Here is a 10,838-nt window from a genome sequence, read left to right on the forward strand (position 1 = left end):
GTCACCGTGCAAACGTGTTACGCCCTCGTCCCAGCTACGACGCACCGAACGCTGCTGACACGGTGACGCTCATTGAAGGCGTTGTCTAGGATGACGTGGCACTTTACTCGTGATCGCGAGGTAGTGGAGTGCCGACTCCCTGCATCGAATGTCGCGTTCCTTCAATCGCACAGCCCTTACGTTGAGATGGAGAGAAATTTGGACCACTCTAAAAGGAGTCTTTCCGATAGCTTACAGGTGCAGCGTCGAAAGATTAAAATTGCTCTCATCAAACGCTCTGGTTTAATCTGGTTACGTTGGCTGTGAGTAATAACAGCGCACGCGAACAGTTAAGCAATTTCGGTTAATGAAACTAACGAGATCAATCGTGATTTATTGGCTTGATATACCTAATTATGGCGATGTATACGCCACTAGAGTCTCTCGAGCGTAATACCAGCCCCGAGACCGTATTTTGTGAGGATCTATTTCATTTTTTAAAATTCCATCCTTGTCGATCATTCGCTGGGTCCAGTGGCTGTTGTCCAGTGGCTGTTGTCCAGTGGATATGTTGAAAATATCCAACGACGACGCCCCGACGTTCGACGCAATGAAAAAGAGAGAAAAATTTAAATTAAACGGTTCGTTACAAAATACGGCCCCCGGGCATGACGCCACATGGGCGAAGAAATCGAACAGATGATTCAGAAAGAACGGGCAACGGGCAAGAAAAAAAAAATATGAGGTGAGCATCTGTTCTTACGCGGGCAGACAATCAATAGACGAAACCTCGGTCGACCCCGCGCTTTCGCGGCCCCGTCAAACACCGCCGCTTGCGGCTCGCAGCGCGGACCGTACACGGCTCGTCACTTCTTGGGCCACGCCTTTCCGACACCCAACGCAAGGGGGGGGCGCCACACTCGACAATTCGGGAGCCCGAGCAGGAAACCGCAATTTACCCGTGGAACCAATCATCTGCGCTGCTTTCTTTTTGGCAGCTCTTTTGTGGTGCCGCCGAGCCAGCCGCGCCGCGAGAGAGGTAGGTGCAGAAAGAGCCGGGGCATCGAGGAAAACCGGCAATCTGCGCCACCGCGTCGTCGAGCACTGACAAAAGCGGGCAACTGCAGTTGTTCGGCGGGGCCACCGCCGAAAAGCGCCAAATCAGTCGCAGCCATAGCCAATCTTAAACGTGCAGCGGGAAATGGCGGACAAATATAAATCATAAACCGCAGCCCGACAGAGCACTGTTTACGTATAGGTGAAAAGGGAAAGACAGAAAAGGAAAGAACGAACAAACGAAATGGAATCGACGTATGGGCCGGCGGTTCGGAACAGGTGGTCATGCGAGGCGGGAGGGTCGAAAGCGAAGTGCCCTCGGAGTCACGTAACCGCGGGCCGACCTTCCCTCCCCCCCGTTACACGGCGCAAAGCAAACGTCACGTGGCCTCCGGAGCACGAGGAGACGCCAAGAGAGCCGAACATCGCCAGATCAGAAACGCGCGCCAAGCGGTGAGAACAATTGCTCTCTCACCGGGGGTTGCTTGCGGGAAAAGAAATCCCACCGCCGGCCGCCAACGAGCAGACCGAGAAATCCCGTTATTAGGCCCCTCTCACCTCAAGTACCCCGTCTCTCTGCCTTCTCCATTTCTTTCAGATATATTTATACGCGGAATATCGCCATCGCCATACAGCAAACGCGTGCTGAAAAAAAAAGAAAAGAAACCATTTCGTTTTCTTTCATCACCGTCTTTTCTTACATCATAAAAATGAAAGAAATAAGAAAGATAAGAAAAAAAAGATGAAAAAAAAGGGTACGAATGCATGAACTGACAAGATGTGGTAGTGCCCCCTAAAGCCTCTGCGTATTGCAGCGGCCTCTGCTTTTTGTAGAATGCGCTTCTCTCGTGGACCTTCGATATCGCTCGTGACACAACAGCCGCTCACCGCAGAAGTGGTGTGTGTGTGTGTGTGTGTGTGTGTTGAAGAGGCGAGGAAGGAGGGGGGGGGGGAGTCCGCGCGAGCCACACATGGCGTTTCCAGCAATCTTTCTAAGAGGCAGCAAATATTTCAAAAAGCAATGAAACGGCGAGAGAGATTTCACCCAGCGGAATGACTGCCGAGCGGGATAACAAGTCGCGGGCACGCTTTCTTTCTTCTTCTTTCTCTCGCGTCGCTTCGCGCCCTTCCATTTTCCTTGAAAAAATCTGTACTCCCTCCGTGCTACGCAGTGGGCGCGATCGCGTGAGCTGGGATTGGGGTTTTAGCGCCGCAGCCAAAATTTCCGTGCGCGAAGTCAATTTCCCGCCTTGTAGACGCGGCGCCTCGCCAGCGGCGTATGGCGCCGACAGATGGACGGGCCCCCGCTACAGATCAGCTCGCACGAAAACTCTCGGCGAATTACTAACAACAACAACAACAAAAAGAAACGAAGAAACGCACAACGCGCGTCATGAGAGAAGGAATCGCGGTTACGGATTGCGACGCGTGCAAGGACGCATCCACTGGCGCGAAACTTATCGCCGCTCCAGAAATGGGAGACGGTGATCCGCACGCGCGTACAGCGGGATCGTGCGGCAGGCACCGCCCGAGGGGGGGCGCTGGCATCGCGAGACGTGTCGGATGCCGCTGCTTGCCGTATGTTCGTCCGGTGTTGGTGAACTCATGCGCGATGGTCTGTGGTCCGGCGACTGTGTGTACGCGCAGACTTTTACGTGCGTGCGGACACGCGCAAGTCGTCGTCGATCGCCGCAGCAGTCATGCGTGCCCACGTTAGGGCTCGGCCAAATGTCAGGGCGGGCTTTTGTGTGCTGTTACACGAGGCTCGCTTTTGTGGTTAGCTCCCGTGGTAACGTGATAACCGTAGTGAACATCATCAGTCCAATTTTATGTCCACTGCAGGACGGAGGTTTCTCCTAGCGATCTCCGATTGTCCGTGTCTTGCGCTAGCTGATTCCCCACTTGCGCCTGCGAATTTCCTAATTTCGTCACCCCACCTAATTTTCTGCCGTCCACGACTGCGCTTAACTTCCCTTGGCACTGTAACTCTAATGGTCCACCCGGTTCTCTGCCCTACGTAGTGAGCGTATAGTCGCAGTATAACTGAACCACCGGAAACTGTGTTTTTGCACATTGCGCCAAATCAGCGTCGCGAATGCACACTGTCTGGCCAAACATGTGCCAACACGTGAATAACTTCGCTGCTGAGAAGGTAGAGAAAGCAAGGACAGGAAAGGCAGGGAGGTCAACCAGAAGAGCATCCGGTTTGCTACCCTACACTGGGGGTGGGGAAAGGGAAATAGAAAGAGGAAAAAGGGGAGAGAGTGAGCACTGAGATGGGGTGAAATGCGAAAACACCCGTGTGCTTATATTTAGGTGCACATTAAAGAACCCCAGGTGGTCGAAATTTCCGGAGTCCCCCACTACCAACGTTACTAGTCTAGTAACGTTGCCCACTACGGCGTGCCTCATAATCAGAAAGTGGTTTTGGCACGTAAAACCCCATAATTTTTAAGCGGAATGGATAGGCGGTTGTCTTCGGCACGAGCTAAACGAGCAGCTTGATCGGCCTGCTCATTGCCGATGATACCACGGTGACTTGGTAGCCGCTGAAAAATTATTTCATGTCCTTTCTCAATCAGGTGGTGCATGGCCTCTGTGATTTCGAACACCAACTGTTCATGCGGACCGCGCCGTGAGGCTGACAGTAAACACTGCAGTGACGTCTTCGAGGCGGAGAAAGTGGACCACTTGTGTGTGTGTGTGTGTGTGTGTGTGTGTGTGTGTGTGTGTGTGTGTGTGTGTGTGTGTGTGTGTGCGTGTGCGTGTGTGCGTGTGTGTGTGTGTGTGTGTGTGTGTGTGTGTGTGTGTGTGTGTGTGTGTGTGTGTGTGTGTGTGTGTGTGTGTGTGTGTGTGTTTTCATTAATAAAGCGCACTGGCGACTGGAAGCGCTATGAGTTCTGTTTCCGTCGACATTGTCAAGTGAGAGGTTTTCAACTTGATAGTGGTGCCTTTGTTGGAATGGCTACAACTGCGGTAGAGCTGTTCAGCAGGATGGAGCCGTCGGTGTATACATGCGTGTGTAATTAAGGTACTTCTCATATAATGGGAGTAAGGTAAACTGGTTAAGAGCCGCCGATGATACATTTGCTTCTTTTTTTTTCCGGACGCCATGGTATTGTCAGGTTGATCCTTGGCCGAGTGAGGCACCAAGGAGGAGTCAAAGGTCTCGCGACAGGTGTGACTACTCAGTGCTTAAACTGCGATGTGGGTCTTGAAGAGGTCTCTGGCAATTGCAATAGTTGCCGCCGCTGACTCACTTCGAGGAAGAGCCAGACAAATCAGCAGTGCCTGGGCCCGAACACTTTGTATAGTACGAAGGCTTGTTTTACTTGGGTTGCTTAATGCTGGTAAGCTGTAACTCAAAAAGCCGAGAAAAGTACCCTATATAATTGCAGCATAGCACTGGTGGACATTCCCCATGCCTTTCCACAGAAGAACTTCGAAAGGTAAAAGATGCCTGTCGACCGCTTTTTCATGTAGAACACATGGGAACTCCATGAGATGTCTCTGTCAATTGTGACACCCAAGAATATCTCTATGCGATTAATCACGCTGACTAGCGTCCTTGATGAGCATCCAAGCACAGTTAAATTAAACTACGCTTCCACTCCGCTATCGAGGCCTGGAGATTTCATCTGATAAATGTACACTCGGGGCATTTACGCGTAAGCCTATGACGAACTACAGTGTATTAATCCATGGGCAGTTGATACCGTGTGTTCGGTCGTGACTGTACGGGCCGTGATGCCGTATGGGTCGCGATACCGTGTGATACCGTTCGGGCACTGATACCATATACGTCAGTATACGCAAAGCAAAAATACGGCCATATAGTCCCCTCACGTCTCAACTTAGCGCTTTCTTCTTTTCTCTTCCGGCGTCTCGTACGCTAAAAAATTAAAAAGATACATATAACAGCAAGGCTCATCGTACGTACTGTTGTGCACCTAAGGCTCATATGCAAACGAAACACCTCTAGGCGGCGTACGGTATACGCTTCTTATGCACTGTCCTGAAGGCCTGACATTGTACGAGCGATAAAGCTTTTAAAGCCACCTTCGACATTGCTGGTACGGAAGATACGCGCAGCGCAATGTTGTGCGGATACTGGAGCGCGCGTCTCTTGGCACGTATATATATACAGACCCCATATAGAGAACATGTACCCACATTTGCTGTGCCTACAGAAGGCCAACAATAACGACACGACTGAACCCAACGATGCGATACGGGCGTGCGCGCACTTCGTCCGCAAGAAAGCAAAAAAAAAAAGTAGACCAATAAATCCCGAACGTCTGCGACAAGATCCTTTCGCACATACAAACCGACTAAATGCAGTCGATGTACGAGATATGTCGTGTGGCTGTATTATAGTTGTGTATGCGATGTACGTCTCGTTTCACCTATTCGACTACATCATTCTTGCGAATGGAACTCATTTCGAAAATGTACGTACGTGCGCGCTTTGAAATTGTCCACTGGATTAACTCTTCTGGGCTCTTCCGTCCCCTCTCTATACATATACCACGTGACCGGTTTCCCACACTTCACACACATACACATTTTTTCCACTTTGACACTCCTAATGGTAAGGCATTAAAAAAAAGTTAGTTTCGCAGTTTTCGCCATGGTGGTCTAACAATACGCGGTGGACATGTTGGCACAAGAGAGAGAAACAACTTTATTGGCCCATAATCACATGGAGCGCGTTAAGCGCCGGATGGGGTGGCTCTCTCTTCACGGGTTCCATATGTTTCCGGGCGACGAAGCACGCAAGGCAAAATCTGCTGCGCTGAAGAGACAGCGCCCACGCAGCTACCAGGCGTCCCACAACGCAGCCGTGTTGAGGAGCGTTGCCAGCGGCGTTGTAAGCGTCGCACTTCGAGGGTGCATGAGATGAAACCGACGGGAGACCGTAGGCGTTGAGTCGGCACACCAGGGAAATCTTACATAATTAAGACGAAGCTTTAGGTCGGGCTCAACTCCGACGCGGACTGTTCAAATACATGTAAAACGCAGAAACGCTTTCCTGAGACAACCCCTGGACCGATTTAAATGAAATTTGTTGCGTTTGAGAGAGAAAGTTAAATTACAGTGGCTGCTTGCAGCGAAATATCGATTTAGGGCCCGAAATATGTTTTTAAAAAATTCGGAAGTTCGAAAAAAGTATAAGCGCGAAGTTTACAGATTAGTAGCTCTGCATCAGGAACAGATATCGCAGTTCTGTAAACGGCATCCATTAGCTCATTCAAAGCGGAGCAATTCAATATGTCAATTTATACCTTACGTGAATTCGTAACGTTTTGTACAATGTTTCTGCAAAAGCTGTATTTCCATATGACTTATTTTTTAGATTAATGTGGAACATGTCAATGTTGTCCGATTTAGATAGACTATTAGATACAATTCACAGAATTGAGATATCGTCCTCCATTGCTGAGTTACGTTGTTGTAAACTTGATGGTATCGTTTTCCAAAACATTGAGATTTTTGCCAATATTTTACAATATACTGACAACCAGAATAAAAAATTAGAAACGAACAATCACAAGATTTTTTGTTTTTCTTTCAAATGCAACAGACCTCGTCCAAATTGGTGCTGTGGTTACCGAGAAAAACGAATTATGGTTTTACATGTACTTAGACAGGAGAACCCCAAGCTGCAGCTTGGGGTTCTCTCTTCTAAAGGTACATATATATATATATATATATATATATATATATATATATATATATATATATATATATATATATATATATATATATATATACAACAGCAAAACAATTTCCAAGCAAAACCAGCTGCCATCCTCTCACTGCTACTCGTTTTTCTTTTTTTTTCCAGACCAAAGTCATTCACGGCAAGCACAAGTTACATGTTATGTTGTCAGTCGCAGTCCGATCGCTTCGTGGTAAAGTGCTGGCCTGCGACTGCGGGAGATCGCGGGTTCGATTCTCGCCGCCGCCGATCACCCACCGGTTCGTCGCAATTTGCACAAGCAGTCCCCCGGCCTTGGGTTGATAAGCTTGGGCGAGGAGACTGGGCCTTGAAAGCCCGTTCGAAACACTGGCGGGCACAGCTTGACGACCACTGGGTGGGGGAAAGTACAGTGTACCAGAATATAGTAGGTGAAAGGGTCGGGTGGGAGAACCGCGGAGAAGCGTCGATGTCGTAGAGCATCTCGGGACAAGTGCACGGTGGCGACGAAAGCAGCTAGTCGCTGGAGTCCGCGCTGGAAGACGTGCCGCCCACAAACCCACTACGTAACGTAACGTAACGTAACGTAACGTAACGTAACGATGTTATTATACGGAACAGGTGCGTTGTGGTCTGCAGTGACGGACGATGAAGTCTCTGAAATACCCACCCGAACGCGATAGCTCAAGAATAACGCCGCGAAAGTGGTAAGATGTTAACGGAATTACGCCACATGGTGAATCTATACCATTGAACATGACGCGTGGTGCTGTTAAAGTCGCCCAACTGCACCGAGCATATACCTATTTCTTAGCGCGGGAAGGACATCGTCGAGATAGTTAAAAATATGGCGGCTTCTCCCAAAAGGCAGAGCAGTGACACCTTCATATGTCGCGCATTGCTATTGCGCGCTGTATATGCCCAGAACAATAAAAGAAAGAAAAAAAGAAACAGTCGTAAAGTATACACACGAATGCAGTTCACAGTACGCTGTGAACTTGCGCACCCGGTTTCGTCCCATTTGAACTGGCTCTCTTCCGGTAACGACCACGTGCGCCAAGACGGAGAAGAACCACACCCGTTCCCCTACCCATGCGGGAGCCCGAGCTAGCGCTCGAGCGCGCACACATAACCACGGTTTCAGGTTACAATTCCTCGTGGCAGCCTGCTTCCTACACGTGTCATCGTTCAAAATTTGTTAAAAATTCAATTATGGGGATTCACGTGGGAAAACTACTTTGTGATTATGAGGCACGCCGTAGTGGAGGACTCCGAAAATTTTGAACGACTGGGGTTCTTTAACGTGCACCCAAATCTAAGTACATGGGTGTTTTCGCATTTCGCCCCCATCGAAATGCGGCCGCCGTGGTCGGGATTCGATCCTGCGACTTCGTGCTCAGCAGCCCGACACCATAGCCACTGAACCACCACGGCGGGTACAAAGTTTGTTGCGCACGCCGAAACAAAAAGGCGTGCTGCTAAAGGAGCCGAGGGACGTGTGCAGTTCACGACCACCGACGGTATTTAACGGTTGGGATCGGAAGTTAACGGAAGGCCCGTGCGTCGATAACGGCGGTTCCGGCGGCCTATAGCTCTTAGCGTGAGAACCTCGCGGCCTCTGACGCCTGGGAAGCGGCGTTTACTTCCAATACCGAGCAGACGACGCGCAAGACCAGACGCGCATCACTGGCGAATCCGCTCGTCACGGCCAGCCGCCCGCCAGAGGCTTCCGCGCTCAGCTCGGGGTTCGCCTCAGTTTTCTCTTCTTGCGATTTCTTTTTTCCGCCCCCTTAGCGACGTTTTCTGTCGGCGCCAGCGACCGATTTCAGCTGCCTCGCGTCGCTCGCTCTTCGGGAGCGACAAGTCGTTGCCGCGGCGACCTGCGACGCACCGCGGCGAGAATCACCTGCCTTCCTCAAAGTGGGCGGCCGCCTCACGGACGTTCGCTGCGCGCAGATACAGCGCCGTGCGTGTGTGCAGGTGAAACTTCACGGTGCTCGGCCACGCGCAGGGGATCCTTCTGGCCGCCGTTGGCCCCTTCGAAGCACGTAACGCGTATACATGCCGCACGTATATGCACACGCCTGTCGCGGCGCACCGTGCGAACGCCCGTATAAACGCCCGTTTACGCGGTAGCGGAACGCCGATGCACAGCCGAACCGTTCGATTCGGTTGGAACCTCCTCCGATTCGGGTCTCGGTTTTTTCTTCCCTCGCTCGCTTCTCCTCCGATACGCGAGCGGTTCCCACGACGGCCCGAATCGGCGGGCGGAACGGCCATTTTCCGCGCAGTCACGAGGCAGCCACCGCTAACGGCATCTGTCCATGCATTATGTGGGCGGGCATTGGGACTCAACGGGATAGCGTTTGCCCTGTTTGTGTTTATACTTGGTTCTAGCTGGATGACCGTCCTATCTCAACTAGCCATCTCGGGGCAGTAGAGTGCGCGACATATTAAAACGAGGCAATCGAATTGTGCGCGTTGTGCGATTGCGCGGACTGATGCGCGCATCAATGCCGCACTGATCGTTGCGTGCAAACGACCTGCCCGCGCGGCTGAGCTGAAAACTCAGCTATACGCATTTTTTTGCGCCTCCTTTCGTGCGGATGAGTTGTTGCATAGCGCACGTCACAAAATGTTACAGTGGAAGCGCACTTCATGACTCCGTCTTTACTCGTGTAAAGAAAGTAACGCTTACAGGACGGCCTGCGGAATCGCTGGGCGTTTTGAAACCTGCGTCCCCACATTACACCATGCTACGTGCTCGTGGCTATTGTGTGTGCGGGCTCTTCTTTCGTTTTCTGCGATTTTCTTATTGAATCACGAATCACCGGCACTGCCAAGCTTCCACGGTGTATTTTTTTTTCTGTTCTTTACCGACTTTGTAATAGGGAAATACGTGACGCACTGCTGAATGCACATGTTCGAAGTTCCGTTTAGGATAACTGCTGCTTCAGCTCTGACTTTTTTGCTTGTTAGCGAGTGAAGCCACCCGCTAAGTGCAATTACATTTATGTAGTCAATTTAAAGAAGCCCCATGCGTTGCACAATCGCTGTGACATGTCGATTGATTGATTGATCAGTTGACAATCCCGACGGCTGAATGATGAGAACGTTGAGTGCACTCAACGTTCTGTGCACGAGCGTTCTTGCATTGATCCCTCATCGGATTGAGATCGAATCGGGCGTGAATCGAACTGGCGACTTCGGACGCAGCGGCTGAATATCATAACCAGGAAGCCGCCACAGCGAGTCGCAGACTCTACTAATGTCTATAGAGTCACTGGAAATGCCTTCTCTTACACGTGGTCTCTGATTGGCTGCTCGAGTATTGCTCTCAGTTTGAAGAGAAAGAGATAAAGATATTACTAGAAGAAACAAGCCAACATGGAAGCAGTCACGTTGAACGCAGACAAATTCAAGCTACTGCTCGCGTACAAATCACCGCAATCATCATCATCGTCGTCGTCGTCGTCATCATCAGTCCATTTTATGACCACTGCAGGACGAAGGCCTCTCCCTGAGATCTCCAATTACCCCTGTCCTGCGCCAACCCATTCGAACTTGCGCCTGCAAATTTTACTAATTTCATCACCCCACAGAGTGAGGCTTTAAACCAGGAAGGTGAAGATGTCATGGAGGTAGTGAATGATACCGCAATTATTAAATTTCAGACGATGCCATTAAAGTTGGAAGTAATTAACGTACCAAGACAACAATCAAGGTAATGTTCCATGTAACAAAGAACCTAATAAAGAAGCGAGAAAGTATGACTGCGTTTAATTCAACATATCGGATAGAGTTGGCTTAACCATCAAAGTCGATAAACAGGGAGAAAATAGGTGATATTTAAACATGTAAATATTGAGGAAGTAGTAAAAAAATGGGCGCAGTACGTATCAAATCAGCGAGAAGAAATTTTGGCATTGGAAAGAACGAAGGTGCGTGAAAGTGAAAGAAAAGCAGGGCCATTCTATAAGCAATTTCGACGATATAGTCAAGGCAGCAGAATACTTCTATATTGACCTGCACAGTATCCAAAGCAGTCATGCAACGCTGATTGAATGTTGTTAGCAACAAAAAAAGGATGTTGTGACGAACA

Source organism: Dermacentor albipictus, chromosome 4, assembly GCF_038994185.2.
Source record: "Dermacentor albipictus isolate Rhodes 1998 colony chromosome 4, USDA_Dalb.pri_finalv2, whole genome shotgun sequence".
Taxonomy (NCBI): Eukaryota; Metazoa; Arthropoda; class Arachnida; order Ixodida; family Ixodidae; genus Dermacentor; species Dermacentor albipictus.